A 20,170-nucleotide genomic window follows, 5' to 3' on the forward strand; every position below is an offset into this window, starting at 1 on the left:
CCATGTGAACCTCATGAGGTTCTGCAAGGCCAAGTGCAAGGTCCTGCACATGGATCCAGGAAATCACAAGCACAAATACAGGCTGAGGAATAAATGAATTGAGAGTGGCCCTGAGGAGAGGGATTTACGGGTTCTTATAGATGAAAATCTGAATATAAATCAGCAATGTGCACTTGCAACCCAGAAAGCCAACCCTATCCTGGGCATCATCAAAAGCTGCATGGCCATCAGATCAAGGGAGGTGATTCTCCCTCTTCACTCTGCTCTTGTGAGACCCTAGTTCTGGGCTCCTCAGGACAGGAAAGATGTTAATGACCTCTTGGACTGAGTCCAGAGGAGGCCATGAAGATGATCAGAGAGCTGGAGCACCTCTCCCATGAGATTAGGCTGACAGAGTTGGGGCTGTCCAGCCTGGAGAAGACTCTGCGGAGATTTTACAGCAGTCTCACAGTACCTAAAGGGGCTACAAGAGAGCTGAGGAGTGGGAATGGACTTAAACTGAAAGAGGGTAGATTTATATTAGATATTAGGAAGAAATTGTTTACTATGAGTGGAGTGAGGCTCTTGAACAGGTTGACCAGAGAAGGTGTGGATGCTCCATCTCTGGAAGTGTTCAAGGCTAGGATGGAAGGGGCTTTGAGCAACTTAATCTAGAGAATACGTCCCTGCCCATGGCAGGGATTGGAACTATGATGATTTTTAATGGCCCTTCCTATCTGAACCATTCTATGATTTTATGAGCCCTATATGTTGAATAGTACTACCAGAAGAGTACACTGAATTTCACTTAAAAAGAATGAGACTATTCAGTTCATCAAAGTAAAGTCAGTCTTGATAGAAACCCCATCCTATAACTTCAACTCCTTTGCTTAACACAGCTGAGGAAAAAATATGTCATGAATTTTACACGATGTCAACTTGTCTACAGTGAGTTGTAATTTTTTCTGTGTTGAGAATTAAATATTTTTCACTCTCATCTGTTTTTGCAATGAATGCATTTGACTCATGCAAAAATAAACAAGAATCACCATCCAGATCCTTATTATGAACAGTAAGAGCATTTTTATTTACTTTTAAATGCGTTAAAGGCAGCAACCATAAACACATGCAAGTAGAGCAGAGCAGTCTAGCTTTAATGCAGAACTCATTAAACTATTTTCCCCATTTTTTGAGTACAACTGATCTGTGATTACAGTTGGGAACATATATCTGTCTGAAGTGATTCCCCAAATGTTTTACACAGATGGCTTTTGGTTGATTTAATCTCAAACTACTTTTTTTTTTGTGCTGCTGATTTTGAATGTGTTTTTTCAACAAATGTTGTTGGTTATCAAAGGGATGTGTGGGTATTTCTCCTTTTTATATGGTTCTATGAAACACATAAACAGGACAAAGGCTTAATTGGGTAGAGTGCGATGTAAATATTCTAAGTGTTGTAGATACTGTCATCAAGCTTTCACTGTCTGCGGAAGAGAAGTATAACCTAGTGATTAAACTAGTGGACTGTGACTCAGGATATCAGAGTTCAATTCCTTCATCTAAATGTACTGTAATACAAAAAAATCTAAGCCTCATTCTTTAGTTTCCACTTATGGTTGTCTTTACCCATCATCCAGTTGCTTGGTTCAATCCCTTTGTGCCACATGAAGGAGGATACTGCAGGCTAACAGTGAAAGGTTAATGCATAAGGGAACATGCTTTGAAATCAAACGACCTAAATTATTGTTGCGTTGATTAGTATGCAAGAGATATTGTGTGTGAGACAGCATCATCCTGAAACAGCCTCATCTAAGTGAAAGGACATAGAAATACTCACCCCTGGGCATTCTGAAAATATTTTTAGCTTCATTGGTATGGAACCAATATCCTCAGGAGCTGGAATTGAATGTTCTTAACGCGAGGCAGAAGAAGCAAGTGCAGCACAATAACAAAATGTGACATGCCATTAGCAGAGTCCCAGTGATTCTTGCTCTTCCTCATTCCTCAAATAAATGTGCATTAGTAACAGAAATCTTCCTTTTAAGACCAAAGGATTGAAAAGTATAGGCTATCAGGCCTAGAGACCACTGATTTCAGGTGACATAATGGAGTCACCTGACAGAGCTGAGAAAAATCCTGTGTGCGCAGCAATCATAGATCTCCCAGTTGTAGGGTGTTACTGTTTTTTCCTGTGGGTTAGTGCAAAAGTGAGAGAATAAAGACTGCTAGGGAATAGGCATGCTTGATGGCAGGTGAAAGGAAAGCTATAGTTGAGGGCTGAGCACCTGATTACAGACGGGCAAGAGAGAAGAGGAAGAAACTTGTGTGGGATGCCCATCAGACTTTATAGTTAGACAAGGACTTAAGTAATATATAAAAGAGCAAATTCCATCTTCACTGGATAAGATAGCAGTAGGCAGTGCTGCCACAGGGAAAAAATAATAAAGAAAAAGAGAAAAAATATTTAAGGAAGATAGAAGGAAAGATGGAGAACTAAATATCTGATCTGCCCCAAAGAGGTACAATCTCAAGCATCCTCTGACTGAAATCCTCACTACTTTGTGGTGGCTTCTATTTATTTAGAACAGGAATATTGAATATTTTATTTACTGGGTCCCCCTGAACTGGCTTGTTTTATCCAGAACTGGTCAAATCAAAAGCACTAACTCCTTTTCTCCATCAGCTCTTTAGATATTTGTTACTACAGCAATGCCCCTTCAGCTTTTCAGACGTGAAAGGAAAATTCACATCAGAGTGACAACTTGTTTCTTTACTGCTGCTTTTCACAGCTCAGTGAGCTTCAGCAAAGTTGTTCTTTGCTATACCTAACTTTCTTGCTCTGCCTCAGCGTGCTGAAGAGCACCCTTGTTTCCAAAGAAATTTGGCAATTTGCCATAAATGGAGCTTATTCTTTACTGCCATTGGTGGGAGACAGGGATTAAATTGATTTCTTTTCTTACAGATGCCTCTGGCCAGCATGGCATAGACTGTCATATCACACATTACATCTGCAATGTGTACTAGAGTTGCAATTGGTTCGTACTATATAATTAACATGAAACAAGGAGAATGACACCTCAAGAACAGAACAAGAACCTAGATAAAATTTATTGAAATTAAACTGTTTGTTGAAAAGTTTTTTAAAATCAGTTTACTTCTTGGCTTCATTTTGAAATTGATGAGAATTGGGGTTTTTGTAATCTATTCAGTCTTTTTTGTTTTGTAAGATTTTTTTTTTCAGGGGTGGTGGGGTTTTCTGATTTCTTTTTGTCCAATTCCTCTTCTGATCCTTCTCTGCGCTGACTACTTGCCAGAAGTCTTGGATGTGAAAATGACCATAAACCACTGCTATTCTTTGACATGTATCTGCTGTAATCCAAAGCTCTAAGTTTTTGAACAAAATAATTTATCAATTTAGGATCAGGGCAAAGTGACTTGCAAATTTTTTAAACAGGGCAATGCATTTCCTAAGCATTTGTGTTCCATGTGGCATTTTAGATGGATAAGACTATTGTGAATATTTAAAAAGATTTTGTAAAACAATATGAACAAGAAAATATACATGTACACATCTATCTATCATGGCTAGGCTTCGCGAACGAAGATTTGGGAAGGGCTCTACCCATTTTTCATGCAAGCGCGTTGGTGGCTAAAAAGGCCAATACGAGAAAGGCAAGTCCGGTTGCAAAAGACACAGCAGAAAGACTCCTTAGATGGTATATTCTGCAAGGCTCGATTCTTTCTGCGTTGTCTTTTCTCCTCAAGAGTGATCCTGCGTGCCTTCTCAAAAGCATCAGCAGCGTTATAAATGGTCTGTCTCCAGGCCTCCCGATTAGAGGCCAGAGTGGACCAGTTATGGTGATCAATATGCCCGAGGCTGAGTTGTTGCTTCAGGGAGTCCTTGTATCATATTGCTAAGCCAAATGTATTGCAGTTTCACTAAGCTAATCAAAAGTGGCACAAAGCAATAATCAAATTGAGGTCACAGCCAAGAATTAATCAATGAGTTCAAATGTTCAAATTATTAAGCTTTCAAACTAACAGTGCAGGTAATCAAATCAAATTATGAGTTTGTCACTATTTGAACTACTTTAGGTTAGTTTTCCTTGGAAAAATTTAAGGAGGAGATAGATTTCTTTCCTCTATGATCTATAAGTACAAATGTTTTCGAGAAAGAATAAAAGTTCCCACAAGATGGTAAAGTACTTAATCTAAGTGCAGTTCTTTCTCTTAGCTTTGCTCATCTGAATGTTAGTCAGCAAGTTTAAAGTAGTCATGTAGTCCTTGTGGAAGTGACAAAAAGAGGCACAAAACAGGGCTCTACTCTGCTTTTCTAATCTCAAATGTTCAATTTAGGCTGAGGTGAACTGCCCACTGCAAATCTCTCAGTTCATGTAAAGAGTACGTACATGATTATTTTGGTCTGGACAACTGTTTTAGGTATGAAAAATCCTGCTTTAGACATTTAACTTTTATTTTGTTTTTATGGTTAGGTAAAAATGATCTGGACCTGAGCATTTGTTCTAGGCTTAGCCCTTTGACAACACAATTCAGAATATACAAGCGATGAACTCTCTTTGTTTGTCTTAGCAGAGTATGACTAGATGAATGCCATTTGAATGTCTCCTCCTTAAATCTCACTGCTACACATTACTGTGGTTATTCTTATTCCACCCCCTAACTTTAGAACAAAAGAACCTTTTCAAAGACTTCACACAGAGGTGATGGATAAATCATACACATTAACTGCTTTTGAATAACACCATTTTAACCTGAAAAATCTAATAATTCTCTACTGTTTACTTTAAGAAAATTATTTAAGGTATTGTTTATGCATATGCTGACACATGCATATAGTATAATTGAAAAAAAAAATAAGGAAAAAAAGATGAAGGCAATTGTCATCACACACAAAGAGACTGAATTCTACTTAATTTCTTCAAAGCTTGCACTCCAGTAGTTGTTTTTTGTTATCTTTATGTAGACTGTAGATTTACTGTCAGGACTGGTAACACATTTAGGATATCTGATCAGATGGCAGGTTACTCACACTGGCTTTATTAGTGAGTCAAGTCTTTAATTTTTTTCTTTTCTGTTTAAAGAAAGGTGGGCACCTTTGACTGTGATTTACAAGAAAAGAGAAAGACTCATCATTCTAGTGCAAAGATTTTTCTTTATCAGGATGCTAGCCTGTATGCTTTATCCTGTGTGTATGCCTGTGGCTTTTTAGCCAGCTATGTGGACACAAATTCTCATGGCTCAATCTTATAGAAGCGAATCTTTAGTGTATGATAAAGAATTCTATGACTAAGTAGCCCTAATGTTTGCCAAACCCAGCCATATTGATTCCAAATATAGATACTCAGAGTGGATTTAAAAAGGGAAGTCATGATGGTGGCCACCACGATGGGTGTTATACAAGCAGTTGACAGAAACTCATCCTTTACACAAATACTTAAAATGTGCACATAACTAAAAAGAATTTTCACATATCTAACACTTAGGGAGTTGGGTATTTGTTATTGAATAATAAGGGGAAAGGGAGCGTTAGCCAGTTAAACATTAGGTGTTTAAGATACTTTTTTTTTTTGGTTCCTTTCACAATCTGTAGAGAGTGATAGACATCTCTACTGGGCAATTTGACCTGTCTAATTTAGGCATCTCTCTTACTGTCATAAAAATTGTCATCTAAAGGAACCTATATTTGTATTAACCATGGAGTGGGTCTAGGTAATTAGCTTCGACTCGGTAGTTATTTTTAGATGGCAAATATATCCAAGTGTTTCTGGACAAGGCTTCTTTAATTTTTCTGGATTTGCCTTCTTCACACTGAATTTTCCTGGGCATGATTTAAACCTCACCCCACCTTCCTTATCAGATGCAAAGCTGAATCCAACTAACTTAGGCATCTATACTTCAGACATGTAGTCATTCAGTAGCCTAGATGCAGATTTCTAGTGCCATCTGAGATGCCCCAGGGTATTCCATGTGGCTTTGAGTAGTGCTCCTGCAGCTTGTGTCATTCTGTCAGCATTTTGTGGATGATTTGGACACTCCATAGTGTTGCAAATTGCACAATATGTTTGGCAAGTGAACAGAGCCTGTAGGGTGGAAGTTAGCTCCAGATTAAGACATTTAAACTCAGATGCCTGCATGTAGGTGTTTACCTGTGAGTTAAGTGCCTAATGTCCTTCTTTATTCAATGAAAATTTAATCACTACACTGGAGCCTGAAAAGCAACTCTGCTGACCCTCTGGCTTTAGCCAGACTTAGGGTAAATTGAATTGCTCTAGACTCTGCTTCATATATTGACAAGGGACTCAAAGCCTGGGGCTAGAAGCCAGACAGAGGGCTTAAGGGCATCTCAGATAGCTCCAGAGGCTTGTGTGAGGATAAATTAATGGAGTTAGTCTGTGCTGCTGTAATAGGAGTTTGGACACTGCTTCACATGCAGACATCTACATGTAGGCATATTAAACTAGTGATAGTTTTATCTCAAATTGAAACACACCATGAAGGCGGAGGAGATAAATCCTGTGCTTGATATCCAGGCACATGGTTACTTGTATTAGATGTGTCAACATTTCTCATGATGAACAAAGGACTGTATATTCATAAACATAATTTCTACAGCTTCAGACAAGATGGGCCAGTAAATCACTGGCAGAGCTGGAGTTTGTGACTCAAGGAATCCGACACAAACTTCTGAAACAGTAGACAAAAATCTAATAGACATCAACAAAAGCAAAAATGACAGTGTGAAGCTGAAGGCAATTACTGACTTGAAAAAAGATATGAATTTAGTGACTGCACTTGATGAGGCAGACCCAGCAAAGTCTGCGAGCAGCAGACAGATTAATGCAGATGAATGGTGTGATGAGTCTGTGTTGCAAGGAAATACTGAACAAAGAGATTAGGAGGCGGAGAAAGAGCTGAGTAGAAATACATCAGGAAAAGTTATTTTAAAAGGGAGAAAGGTCCCAGTTTTGACACTGTGTGGGCTGAGGAAGCTCTATGGAGCAACTCTATGAAACAAGGAATCATTTCTCTTTTATAACCCTTAGCTCATACACAGTAAAAAACATTCCTTCTACCCAAATACATAGATCCCCATGTTTATTGCCAATGGTTTTGTTACTTGAGAAAATTTTGACAAGGGAGGTTGACAAATGTAATTAGCAAATATAGCATATACTGCTTTATATAAAATATTTTGAGACAATTGCCCTTAAGGTTAGTGTGGAGAGTCTTGGCTCCCACTGGTAATGCTGGCGAGGGAAGAATGAAGGAAGTGAAAATAATGCCAGTCCACAGTAACGACCCATCGGGAGTGCCGTATGCTCCATACTGTGAGCTGTCAGGGAACCTTTACTTCCAAGGAAATATGGATATTCATTTATGTCTTGCATGTGTCAGACACATTGGAGCTGACATTAAAAAAATCAAACTAGGCAAGTGCTGTAGTGTTACATCTTACATTTAAATCATTGTGCTGGCAATAATTTTTTATTTGAGCTTATTGGGGTGTGAAAAAATTCCTGGCCAGAAAACTCTTCCGTGTCAAGTCTCTGTTAATAAAAGGAGATGGTACAGTGACTAAGACTCACAAATTCTGTGCTTTGGTGCCTTGTTTTTTTCCTGGAAGGGGAATTAGGATTTTTTGCGAGGACTAGTTCATGGTTCTTGCCAAAGAACCTAAGAGAGAACAAATGTTTTTAACAGGCAAAGCAGGGACTTAATTCACTGATTTGTGTTACATGATAGGGTCATTACATCAGTGTTGGCTGAAAGCATAGAGAATACCTTATTCATGCTTTGCTTGAGAGTTTCCTCTGCTGGGAAACTGTTCATGAGAACCCTGCACACCTTTGTAATCTCTTTTCCATGAGTAGAACTGGACCAGCACAGGAAATGGGATTATCATCCATCGCATAGATTTGCTTGCATGTTCTCCATGGCCATTTAGAAGTCAGATTTTACAGTATTACCTTCAGTTCTTGGTTGAAACCTCAACCTCCTTATGCCAGATTTTGTACAGATACATCTAGTATGCTAATCCAGCCCAAAACTTAGTGAGAAGAAGGCAGGTTCATTACAGTAACAGTTAAGAAACTGTAGTATAGAGAAGTAATTGTCTTGGACCCTGGCCTAAATCTGTGTCAAAGAAAAGAAAAAAAAAATGTCATAGTTGAGTCTGAACACCAAGATTTGATTCTCATCATTAGGCAATATAGATGCATTGGCAAATCGGTATATCAAAAGTATCATCAGTAAATCATGATTATCTTACATGTCTTCACAAGGTGTTGCCTCTCCTGCTGAGAGGAGGTTAGTGGTGGTTTGTAGAACACTAGCAAGGTGAGAGCCAAAGAGCAATAGTATAACTTAAACCACGTTCATTACAGAGACATAATGCAACCTCATTTGGCTAATTGGACTTTCAGGCTGCTTTTGGATGTTGGTTTCTCTTTTTTGTAACCAGTCAGGTGTACATGCAGGGAGTCATATTTTTTCTGACTACTGCAACGCGGGGAACTAAAAGCCACTTTGAACTCCTGCCAGGGCACTTTGTGTTTCGGCTTTGCAGAGCCTCAAGGTCATTCCTTGCAGAAGAAATACAAGCTCAGATTCCTTATGATACATGAGGGATGGCTTCCCACAAATATCAGCTGTACTCTGCAAGGCTTTGCCCATTTGACAGGAAGAGGCATGAAAATATTGTCTTTAATGGACATAATTCTGTCACCAAACTCTCCATACACTTAGCTTTCAGCAGTGAGGAAAGACTTAGCTACATTGGAAAAAGAGTAAGATCTGCTTTCCCATGCAACTAACTCAGCAACATCTCTTCTACCTAGAAATCTTCTGGGTTTGTATCAGCCCAAAGGCTCATTTGCACAAACTGACACTGAAGAACAAGGAATATGAAGGACTAAAGGATTAAAAAAATAAATCTAAATGCCCTCCAAACTGTCTTATACGTAACATCTATACACTTACATGGTTTCATTCACCTGTTTAATTCTCTTTCCCCTGCAGGCCTGCTAACTAGGAGACCAGCACACCTCATTAGTATTTACATTCTATTGAGTGCTTCATTAGCCCTGGCATTGTATTAATGATAGCTGGGGGAAAATAACCCAGAAAGTGAAGTTTTGAAATGGAGACTGCTTAGGATGTGATCAATCAAATAACTATATAGTTTCATGTAAAAGATTGGAGGAAAAATTGACCTGAATGTTACTTCCAATCAACATAATATATGAAAATGAATGGAGGTATCTTTGATTACTGCTGCTCTCGCTCTTTTTCTGATGGAGTGATGATCATGCTCATACCGCCTTTTTCTTTTGCTGATGGAGAAGATATTGCACTGTTATCCCAATTATTGACAGGAGTAACTACAGACCTTTATGTTTTCCATCAGCAGGTACTCATTCTTGTGGTCCATAATGCACAACCATGTTCCAACCATGCAGGAGCACGTGCATTACCATTTCTATTGATGGCCTGACAAAGGCAGCAAGGGGTTGCATAGACAGACTACTGCATAATGCAATGCACACTGACACATGGAAATCTTCTAGACATGATCCATGTGTGCAAGGATCTGTGCACCTCCATGCTTTGCATGTCCCTGATTCCCACTCTTGATATGCTCCAGTAGGGGAGGTCTGTAAGTGTGTATGTGTGCCCATTGTAGGATGTGGGCTCTGTAATGACAGAAGCTAGTACACATTTACATTTAACTTATGGCGTAACTTACTGTGTTTTCAGAGCAAAATCTAAGGTTTTAATTCCTGATGACATGAAGAAAGGAGGGAAGCAGGTCTGAGTGTACCAAACTAGGATCTTAAAAAGTAAGATTTGTCTTCTGTGATCCATTGTGAGACTGTCTTTTCATCTCCCTGCACCAGTTTTCCCCTTCCTGCTCCTGTTCTTTTCCAGAGGACCTTTGGAAATCATGGCTACCTCTTCATATATGTTTGTATCTTTTTTTTTTTTAAATAATGTTGGTCTGATCTTGAGTAGAATTTCACAGCCTTGTAATTCTTGTAATGACTAATAGTGATAAGAATTACAATGTGCAAACAAGTAGCTGCTGAAAAGACCTGCAGTTAATGATTTGTGACTGCGTATGTTCAAACATGAAATTTTCCTTGGTGTTTGAATATTTCCTGCAATTTTCTAATATATACTTATACTGGCCCCCCAACCCCTGGACAGATCAGCTAAAATTCAGTCTTCAGGGACTTCATAAATAGGCATACAGTTAGCTTTTCACAAGTTTTTTATTCTACTTTGCTCATGATGTATGGCTTAGCTGGTTAATGTAAAGAAACGTCTGGGAGTTGCACAGGCTGGTTTTTTTTTCAAGAATATGCCTCTTGTCACTGTTATTGACATGAAATGGTGTGTATTTCAGCACTCAATTGGTGGCTTAATATGTTTTCAGTGTTCAGCACTCTGCAATTCTGAGATTACTTTCACTTTGGCTGAGTAGAGGAAAATGGGAACATTGGTGACTGCTTGTCATTCTTATATCAATAATAGCTTGAAGCTACAGCACTAAGGTCTTGAAACAAAATGGTGACACAAGAGGCAACTTTGTTTTCTCATCATACCGTGCCTTGAACTGTCATGAAATCACATGTATGTGTATGGAAGATGTTGCAAAAGCAATGAGGTTCCTGATCCATGCACTCTTCTATTGATCTTCCTGACACAGGAAGCAGGGAAAAAATACGATACTGTAACTCTCTGCAGTTCCTCTGGAGGAGGAACATAAAAGAGCTCACATCTTTCTCAGTTAAAACCTTCTGTTTTCTTTGTAAAGATTTAACATTAGATTTCCACTCATGTATGCTTTTTGGAAAGAACCTAGATGAATTCAGAGTGATTGCTCTTCTTGAATAGGATATTCCACATACAAGTTCAATTTGATCCTTGACATAATTTTGCAAGTCAAACAGAAATCACATTAAAACATATCCTCTGCAAACCTGGCCTCTGGATAAAGCAATCAATATTCTTTAATTAAAGGGTGATACTATTGATTCTAATTAAGTAAAATTGCTTACCTCATTCATTTACAGTTCATATGTGTTCCTAGAGACAAGATGACTTAGTGCTCTTAGTACTACTTTCCATATACAAGAGAAACATACTTATTTTTTTAAAAAATCTCAACTCTAGCACCAAGTGCTACATGTGTCATTTTTCTCTTGATGAATGGACAATCTGATGTGTATAAACATAATTTTAAAATAATAAATTATGTAAGTAGGCAATACAAATGTGCAAACATAGGGTTTTGGAAAATTGAATTTTAAAATGTTGGAATCATTAGATTACTGAAAAAGCTCTGCAGCTATTAATGGCACACTTTAATATATCTTGGAGACAATATTTTTCACTCCAAATAATCTGTCAGGAAATCGTTTCTGTGAAAAGTGTGCATGTATTGTGTGCTGAGGTGTGCTAAAGAGAAAACCTTATAAGCATATTTATCATTTCATTTGAAAAGAGGAATCTCAGTTATATTGACACAAACTGCTATTTAATATAAACCATGGAATGATTATTTATATTCTTTTTTTTGTGACAGGAACCAATATGTAACCAAGGATTAATGACCTCCGGTTCTCTGAAAAGCTACTTTTTAATTTTCATTGGATGATAATTTAAAGAGAGAAACTTGAATTCACTATGTACATAAATATCCTAGTGTTAACCCCTAAGATTGGTATGGCCTTAGGATGCTTTGCTTAATTACACTTTTTTATGTTTTCTTTTTTTTCTAGGAAGTGCCATTAGACAGTAATTAGAATATTATGATATAGACTGAAAAATGTTACCTGAGGGTTTCTTGTCTGGTTTTGCAGAGGAGATATACCGTGTATCAAAGACCTGAGAGAGTAATGGATTTGGAAGACATTAAGAATAGAGCATTCATAAGAAAATTTAAAATGAAATTTAAAAAGAACAAAAGTAATGAAAAGCCTGCTGACATTTAATGAAAGCAGTGAGGTCTGTAAGTGTTAGAAGTGTACTTGATTTATTTTTGAGATAGATCTGGTTTGATTTATTTTCCTAGTAACACCAACAGATAAGCTTATAAGGATAGCTGTATTATAATCTACATGGAAAATTTCAGTAAAACAAATGTGGAAATTCCTGACTGTTTTACTGATACATGATGTTTTCTTTACACAGCTGGAGGCAACCATCTGGACCTGTTGTTTGTGGACAGAGAAGGACTGATGAATGTGTCATGACTGGACTTGTCTTGGATGCAGTGCTCATGAAATGATGGAGTCAGCGATTCTTGGAGAAGTAAGGAGGGGGATCAGCAAAACTGCCACCTAGGCCTTCCAGAGGGCAGACTTTGGTCTTTTTAGGACACTGATTGAGAGAGTCCTAAGGAGTAAAGGAGTCTAGGAAATCTGGGGTTGCTTGTCAGCAGCGACTGAACATGATCCAGCAGTGTGCCCAGGTGACCAAGAAGGCCAACGGCATCCTGGCCTGTATCAGCAATAGTGTGGCCAGCAGGAACAGGGCGGTGATTGTTCCCCTGTACTCAGCACTGGTGAGGCCACATCTCAAATCCTGTATTCAATTTTGGGCCCCTCACTGCAGGAGAGACATTGAGGTGCTGGAGCAGGCCCAGAGAAGAGGAATAAAGCTGGTGAAGGGGTTCAGAGCTCAAGTCTGATGAGGAGCAGCTGAGATAGCTGAGGAGTTTAGTCTGGAGAAAATGAGGCTCAGAGGTCACCTTCTTGCTATCTACTGAAATTACCTGAAAGGAGGTTGTGGTTAGGTCAAGTCTCTTCTCCAAGTAACAAGTAGGAAGTGGTCTCAAGTTGTGCCAGGCAAGATTTAGGTTGGATATTAGGAAAAATTTATTCACCAGAAAAGGTTTTCGTGTGCTGGAACAGGATGCCCAGGAAAATAGCTGAGTTACCATCCCTGGAGGTATTTAAAAGACATGTAGATGTGGCACTTAGAGATAGAGTTTATTGGTAACTTGTCAGTTGCTGGATTACTGGTTGGACTCAATGATCTTAGATGTCTTTTCCAACCTAAGTGATTCTATGATTCAGAACAACATGGTTACAAAGGGTGGTAAATATTATGGCAAATATTACAGTATAGATTGTTTAGGCAGATACGTGGAGTACTGAAATCTTGCCAAAAATACACTTGCCATTCCAGAGGAGATGGGAAATTGTTTTATACAAGCCTGCTTGAATTATTGATTGTTTGAAATAAGCCTTGATCTTACAGCTAATTTTGCTGAGGGCAAAACTAATAGCCATGTGGTAGTCAATGAACTACAGATGAATACGTTTTCTGGAGCCAGCCATTCAGTAAGAGGACATGGTGAATTTTATGATTCATGCTCTATAATTTTAAAATAAAACCAGAGCAAATTAAAAGCTATATAATACTGTTAGTATATTCCATCTTCTTCTTTGTTGCAAAAAAACAACGGGAGGTATTGTGCAGTCTTTCTTCAAGCCCTAAACCTGCAGAGTTTTTGGTGAATTTTGAAAATAGCCCAAAGACATTGGAGACATGCCAATATTGTCAAAACTGATCAATTTATTTATATAGCTGCTTCTGCTCTTTGAAATGTTGAATGGATAAGTGGAAGAAGTAAACAAAGTTATGAATGATAAAGGGTCTTTGAGCCCTCAAGTTGAGAGAAAAACACCCTTAAAGGTTATAATTAGCTCTGTTTGAGAGTTCTGGCAGGCTAATGAAGGACTGATGAGCAGGACCAACAGTAGTTATCTGCATTGTGTTTAATTGGTAAAATAAGCCAGGCTGGTTCAGCAGTACAGGGCAACTCATATCTGTCTGACTTAACTCTTTCTCCTAGGCACATGACTTCATATATTCAAGTGAGTGGAAACTGTCACTGTGCTATCCATCACTGATACAAGGGATGGTCTGGGAGTGTGGACACCGGCCATGACTGTGCCAAGGAACTTGCCAGCAGTTAGCTGGGACAGATGATCATGAACCAGTGGTTGAAGCTGTATGCTCATCCTGTTTATTATTCTTTTTAACATAGGAATAATCAGGGTCATCATCTTGCAATTTTGTCACTTACTTAAATCAGGTAGTAAAGTGTTGATTCTGTTCCCTGCAGTACATTGGACAGATTCAACACACAACAGATACAGCGAAGCCGCTGGAAAGATGAAAAACAGGGAGTTATTACCAAGAGATCAAGACAAGGAGTAAGGTATCTTGTTATTTTGCAACATGTATCTGCAAGTTTCTGGTTATTTATAGTCAAATTGTGTCCCCAGACAGATAACCGAGAGGAGCCCTTTCATAGGTACAGACCAGCACAGAAATGAAACTGCCTGGTATGTGAACAGTGATACAATCCCTATAGAAAGTGAGAGCATTGGTTTGGAGGAGACAGAGGTATGTAGTAAACTCAAAGCCATTTGGCTGACGGATACATTTTGCAGCTTAATGTGTATCTCATCTCCAATTCCATCTATTCTTTGTTTGCTGTCCTTGTGTCTCCTGATGCTGCAGCCAGCTCTCTGATTACAGTGATGAAGAGAGACATGTGACACTGAATTTCAGTTGTGCATTGAACTTGCCGGGAATTAGTGGGAAAAAAAAATCAATTGGAAAAAAAAATCAATTGGAGCATCTTGGTCACCTGCCAAAAAATAGGATGTAAGTGACTCACAGTTACTGTATGATGGGTCAGCTTAACAGGTGCTCTGAATAACTGACATGACAGAACATAATGGTTATTGTGGAGAGGCAGTTATAGTACTGATAGGAACATGGAGGCACTTAAGAAAAAAAAGGAAGTAGCAGATTGAGACATCCATGGTGATGCCAGAACCAGTGATTTTTTAACACTTTGTAAATGAGAGTCACTGTATTTTTGTCACTGGAAAGGTGATCTGTAGAGGTAATGCACCTGATAAGGTGCATTTGATAACCTGGACGAAATTCTTGTATGTAACCAGGCTGTGACAACTTGAGGGGAATTTAGGTAATGAAACAAAATACAGAGGCATAAAAGTAATAAACCAAGCACTTGGGCTAGGAAAAAACGTGTTGTATTCCTCATTAATTCAAAAACTTAGAACTCTTATTAATCTGTAGATCCAATATATCAAATCATTCTGCAGTTTGTACATGGACTTACAGGCTTGACTTGCCCCCGTGTGCATGAGGAAGAAGGGAAAACTGCCAAGGGCAATTTTATCCTCTCTTCTCTGGAAAGCATAGATAATGTGCATGCCTAAAGCTTAATCAGAGAGTCTGAAAGAGGTCAGGTTTCAGACTTCTTCCCTTGTGGAACTGTCTGGTTATGCTGGTGAAAATGTTGTGTGACAATTCATTCCACCATGGCCTCATTCTGCTTCATAGTACGGTGGGTAGAACCAGGTTCTCTCCTGTACAATACCTGACACACAACCTGATTTAGTGGGTGGCAGCCCTACCCATGGCAGAGAGGATATGTATATCTTTAAGGTCCCTTCCAACCCAAACCATTCTATGATTCTATGAATACTCAGAAAGTGCATACACCCTCACTGTACCCTGAAGGTGTACACACCAAGGACATAACGTGGAGGGCTTGGCTTTGAATCCGCAATGGTAGGGTTTATTTTGGAACAAACTATGAAGACAACCCATAAAAAATCTCTTCCTTTACATCTCCTCCAAGGCTTGACATGGCTATTTCCTCCCAAGCTTTTCACTGGTTTCCCATTTTCTGTGGGTGTTGCAGTCTTCCTTATGACTGAGTCTTTCCTCTTCTGTGTCTTCTATGCCTTATGCAGAATCACAAAGGCTTATTCTTGCTCAGCATCCTCAGATAGTTTTTGGGAAAGTGCCTTTGTCCTTTCTCCCCAAAGGGCATGTGGCTTGGGGTGAAGTAGCAAGGAAAATGAGCACCTAGTCTACACCAAACAACAAAATGTTGCAAGTCAGTAAAACGCATCCACCTTCTATCATGATCCATATATACATGTTTGGGCAACTTATATACAGCACAAGAGAACAGATATTCTCTCTCATCCCAAAAGGACTGGGTGTAACTGCCTGAAGGAAAGTATACAGAAATGTGTACTTATATTTATCAGCTATCTCATTTTCTATACTATCTCCATATATACTGGTGCTTAAAATAGCAAAACTGCCTGTGAAGTCCATAGATTTCATTTACGCTGTGTATATCTCAATATTCCTTGTTCCTTTCAGGGATAAGATGTAGATGATGGACACCACATCTCTGTGAACCCTGGTTTCCCTGAGGAATCATGTATGCAAGTGCACTGCAATGGAAGCCAATTTTTGGGAGCAATTTTTAACTACTCATAATAGAAATTTTTATTTTTTTTTGTTTTAAGTGGGAACCTTTGTGTTATTATTTAAATACACTGGGCCAAATTGATCTGCTGCATAATTCCCTGATTTCAACAGAATTGCAGCAGGGAGAAAACTGTCCTATTTTGCCTGGCCGAGTGTTGAATTCCAGATTATTATGATTTTTTTAATTTGCAACAGGGTGATTTTCTCAACAGTAGGCAGGAGATTACCTACTTGGCTTTTCCAGAAATCTCTTTGATTTTCATATAACAGCTGATGACCTCAGTTATACTTCCAGTCATGTTCTGTGTTGGCAACTGCAAGAGCTGTAAAAAACCCGAACAACTTTTTATGATATTCAGAACAGAAACTGAGTGAGATTTAAGCTAACATTTCACAGAGTTAGTTGACTTGCTTTATACTTTAAGCTAAGATACCAATATCTCTCAGTATGTTCTCATTCCCATGTCCATATGTACCTTGCACCATCATTCACCCACCTCTATTCTCTTTTCCCATCTCCATATTTTGGGAGCTGCAAAAGTAGGAGGACAAGTGGTTTCCTTTACCTCAACTTTATTCGATTGAGTGACTGGCTCATCTTTTCCCCATGTATTTCAGGGAGGAGTAGCACCTGTCAGGATATGTCCTTCTTTTACGCTTTTCAGCCGCTAGATGTCTCTAATGCCGTAAAAAATTCAGGAAAAAAAAGCCATTTGAACCCTGGTAAACAAGGGAAACAAAGTTGCAAGTTGATAATTTTGGAGACTGACTCTTTGGGCCGTAGTTCATTGGTCTTTTCCCTAATAATTCCCACTTAAAAAAAGGCACTCCTCATCTTTTTCTCCTGACAGTCACATATTCCTTTCCTCTTGTTACCAAAAGCAAAACATTAATGTACTAATTTTTCAAGTTCCTCCTTCTCTACTAAATTTCCATCTGGGAAATAAGTAGTCAACTCTCACACGTGTGATCCTGCCTCCATTTTTGAAATTGGGCTTTGCTTTTGCAAGAGGTCTGAAGGTCTTGAGAATGTTCAGTGGACTAAGGAAAGTAGATTTATTGTTTATAAATCAGTTCAAACTATGGCACCCTCAGGGCAAATTCAGAGGACACAGCATTCAAGAACAGTAGCAGTAGGATCAGTAGCAGCTGATCAACAGGATTCATAGCGTTTTCTCTGTTTCTCTTTTTTTCCCTCATTACCACTGGAAAAAACTGTTGACATACCTGTTGGAAGCACATAGGGAAAAAAATGTTGAAATTTTAAAAGCATTGACAGGATAAGAAATTATTTTCCTGTCCAAGTCCAGTAGCACACCATAGATATTAGCATACTGGTATGCTTGGATATAGAAGCTTCAAAGTGACTTCCAGAGATCTGTCCTTAGATTTTAGGTTCTCTGAGAACCAAGATATTTGCAACCATGATCTTGAAGTTATCGCAAAAATTTGAGATCATGAGACTAGGGCAGACTGATCATGGAATGAATTGGGTCTGTATAATTTGTGTCTAGTCATCAGAAGAGACATATCAGGATATATTATTGAGGAAAGCAATATTAAAGTTAATGAGTTTCCAAATGAGGAGTTACTTGGAATATTTTCTTTATATTTTTGTTTTTTTTTTTTTGTCTTAATAAACCTTGCACTTTTGAATAACCTTACTTCAGTCTGTGGACTCACCTCAGATTTGTGAATTACTTCTGGGGATAAACTTTCTTAATGCCTTCTGTAAACTTCTAGTGCTTATGGACTACAACATCTGAGGACCAGGCACTGAGAAAGTTACTCTTAGCTATGAACTTTTATTCTTAGTTATGAACATTACGTGATTATCAATAGTAAGTACATGCTAGATATTTTATACATCACTTTCTGAGCTAACACTTTAGCTGTATTTGACTTCCAATAGTCATATATGTGTTCCAGTGGTATTTACAAAATTTTGATAAAAAGAAAAAAACCCCAAGCCTGTTATTCACTTAAATCTCAACTTGTTGACATGCCAGATTGATGTCAACAGTTCTTCCTGTCTTTTACATATATACTGTGTGCAGTTCTGCCTCTCCCTGGTAGTTCATATGTCTTTGCTACAGGCGACAGTTATGTTGCTACTTCCCATCACCCAGTTATTTATAAACTTTTAAAATTTCCCTGTAGGTTAAAATTTTCCTTTTTTGTTCCTTGCTGAGGTCTTCTTTTCTGTTTTCTCACCACAGCATGACTCTTGTAACAAGCATTCTTTTTCTCTTGTTATTTGTTGTTGGGATGTCTGTGTTTTTTGTCTCACTCTGCTGACTTTTATCCATAAATTAAGTGTAATGGAGGTTGTATTTGCAGAGGTACTTGGAACAACTTCTGACCATTTTGATCTGAGTATACTTACATCCTTATATTTCATAGTGAATCACAGCTTTGGAAGCACAACACATCACAAAAACACTTTGAATTTCAGCAAGCAAAGGTAAAAAAATAGGCATTCATGGTTTTTTTAGAAATTATAGGCTATACAGATACTTTCAGTGTTGAAAAGAGGGAATACTATGAGACATGTCTGTTTGCAGGCAGAATAGGTGTCTATATTTTAAGCATGGCCACTTCTTTTTGAAACAGAGACAATTTTTTTTAGGCCTGGATAACAGATGATTGAACCTCTTGAACTGAGACAATGCAGACGTTGACTTCAGTTAGTTACCAACACAGAGGTGTCCAGTGTAATTGGATATGTCAATTGGCAGATATGTCTATTGGCAGATATGATGCAGGACCTATGTAAGACTGCTGGAGTGGCAGCTGGTGTCCAGACAGGTTAATCTGAAACATCTCAAAAGATACTACATTGTGTGAGCAACCAAGTCCAGTCCAAGACACCTAAACTGAGCACTGGAGGCAGTATTAACCTCACTCAAATTTAGTCATCTAAAGGTAGAAGTCTAGTCCAAGCTAATAACTCATCTAGGGTGGAATCAGTCGCCCACATATGAAGTGTTTTCTGTGATTAGAGATGACCTAAGATATTCCACCTTGTTACTCTCTACTACACCAGACGAACCTGTAGATCCTGTGTCATACTTGCCAGTTCCTTATGGACATCTCAGATACTCTAGGGTTTCTGAAATGAGAGGAAATACTTGTAAGGGCAACTAAGTATCTTTCATAGGCTTCCTTTGTAGATAAGAGAGAGAAAAAAAAGATAAAGTGAGCTCCAGAGAGCTATCCATCTCCTTTTAAGGAAGGTTTCTCTGATGGTAGAAAGAATTGTTCCATAAAGCTGCCTCTGATTCTCAAATAATATAGACAAAGTACACATAAATGCTTTATAATAGGTACCTAACTTTAAGAATCTAGATGGAATGAATCTGAAACAGCCTCATATCTCTGGAATGAAAAGTCATCCATTAAATATTTCTTGATACACTTCCGTTGTATATATTTTGGCTATGACTAAACTCCGTTTTTTTTCTTTGACTTACAGATCAATGACTATATGCTTCCAAGTGATTTTCTTTCCCAATATATGAACACAAAGCTACTTACAAAGTGCCTTGGAGCACAGCCAATGGTGAGAAATGGGTACCTTCAAAGGGGAATTTGGAATGTCAGCATCTTAGGTGCCACACAGTAAATGGAATAAATTAAAGCCCAGAGGGCATAGATTCAGGGTGAAGAGTTTGGAAATGGCTTACCAAGTTATGTTTCTTGGCCCAGCCAAATTCTGGGTAAATCCAGAACAGGGAGAAGTGAAAGCATCTCCAGTATATGGTTTCCATATGATTAGAAAATTGTGGCTGACTATTGATATGCTTTTAGCTGCACAAGAAGAGCCTAT

Source organism: Neopelma chrysocephalum, unplaced genomic scaffold, assembly GCF_003984885.1.
Source record: "Neopelma chrysocephalum unplaced genomic scaffold, ASM398488v2 Primary Assembly neopelma1_43, whole genome shotgun sequence".
NCBI lineage: Eukaryota > Metazoa > Chordata > Aves > Passeriformes > Pipridae > Neopelma > Neopelma chrysocephalum.